The following is a 2,030-nucleotide window of genomic DNA, read 5'->3' as shown; positions in this document are numbered from 1 at the left end:
CAGAATCTGTCTGTGATCGTTATGTATTCTGTCATATTTTCCTGTTCCCATTTGGCTATGCTCGAGGTAGAATGACCTGTTCTAATACCATGAACAGATATAAAGATCCTTCAGTTCGTGTTTAAATGTGGGTTATGAATCAAAAACTTAGAATAGTTTGAATTTCTGGGCGTAAAATGAATTTATTGTTAAAATGGAAGACACAAGGTGCACACGAGGTCCTAGTTACTATGATGTACCATTTCTGTAAGAGGAATTAAAAACCCTCCCTGCAGTGCCAAGACTGCGACAGTGATTTTAGAAAGACGCTAGATGGCACTCATGTTTCAGGTCGGTTTCCTCACCAAGTGAGTTTTGTCGCTTCCCTTAGCTAACAAAGCTTGCCTGAAGTCTGTTGTGTTTGGAGGGGAACTTAATGACTTATCTCAAGTCCTCGGCTCTGTTTGTTTTCCTCGATACCTGCAATCATGAGCTCATGCAGCATTCTGTAAAAGACTTCAGTAACGCAGCAAGATAATCCTGCCTTCTGATTCCCATTGTTAAGAAGGGACCTTTTCATCTCGGGGGCTCCACTGCTGTGTGAAGCAGCTTCTGTGCTCGGGTTATAATAAGATGGATTCAAAGTTCATATCTGCCGCATCATTGTAGAAAACCAGGGGAAAAAAATCCTTACCCAAACACACTGTCTCTGAGCTGTTTCAATTACTGTTTAAATACAAATCATGACTCCAATACATTTTAACTGCAACTACATTTACAACTACATTTTAAATAGAATGCCAATTAATGCCCAATGTTAGCACCTCCTTTTTGTTTTACCACCTTGCGGTCTTACAGTATACTGATGAAATAAGTCAGTGGATTGCATAAGAACAGAACTCTTCTTGCACAGACAGGAAGTAATTTGAGAATTCACTGACCTTAAGTGGAGGACAGGGGCCGTGGCCCTCAAGGACTCAAATGACAACGGTTATTTCTTTGCATTTCACATTCCAGTGCTGTGTATTTGTGAAGTTGTCAATTATTATTATATGCCCACCCAGTCTGGAATTGCCTCTTGCTAATGACCGCTTCCTGTACCCATATGAGTGGAATAAGCACTGGCACACACATCTCCCACATACAGTACCCACCTGCCAGCGCCATTCATCTCTGAACAGCCTGCAAGCTCTACAGTGACTGGCAGAAATGTTCATGCTGATTGGATGGGCAGTGCACACTTTCGAAGTTATGACTCTGCAAGCCTGCAGGGGCCCAGGAAGTTCCTGGAATGACTGTGTCGGATGAGGCAGGGAGGACGTGGCTGACTAATACCCCAACAGCGCTCTGCCAGATGTGCGCTGCTTCATGGAAAATCCTGGTCACAGTTGTTTACTGACACGACCCAGGCTCAATTATATTATATTACATATATATATAATTATTATTATACCAGTATGTACTATAATCATAATCACTACGAATCATAAAATAATTCACCAACCTGGACAATGTCTTATCTCAGTACCAATTTTACTTAATAAATTATGTTTTAATCTTTAGTTTTCATGTTAATATTATATTAAATTGCAGATAGGAGAAAATGTAGTAAGTAAAATATATATATATATATTTGAATGACAAAAGTGGATGTAAAGTTTTTCACCCCAGAATAAAGACTTTTGTGAGTTTAAAGCAGACATACTTTTGTTAGATTATTAGTTAACATTATTTAAATGCAAAGCTTTATCTAGTGCTGTACATGATGTTTCAAGTATTGCATGTTTACAACATATTTAAGCTTTTCTCAAATTATTAGCTACTCTTTGAGACAGCATTATTAGAATACACATCTCAATAGACCTGTGTCAGTTCTTTCAAACCAGACATTCATTATGCAAAATCGTCACCCAGTTAGCAGATATTGGAAAAGAGATATTGATTTGGGGAAAAGAATAATTTCAATGCAGAAAAGAAAAGTAAAAAGAAAGGCCCACTGTTGACTGAGCCATGGAAACTGGACCAAATGATAATGAACCATTCTTGTCATG

Source organism: Atractosteus spatula, chromosome 19, assembly GCF_055471065.1.
Source record: "Atractosteus spatula isolate fAtrSpa1 chromosome 19, fAtrSpa1.hap1, whole genome shotgun sequence".
NCBI classification, from domain to species: Eukaryota; Metazoa; Chordata; class Actinopteri; order Semionotiformes; family Lepisosteidae; genus Atractosteus; species Atractosteus spatula.
The sequence above is the reverse complement of the archived record's forward strand: the minus strand, read 5'-3'. Positions refer to the sequence as shown.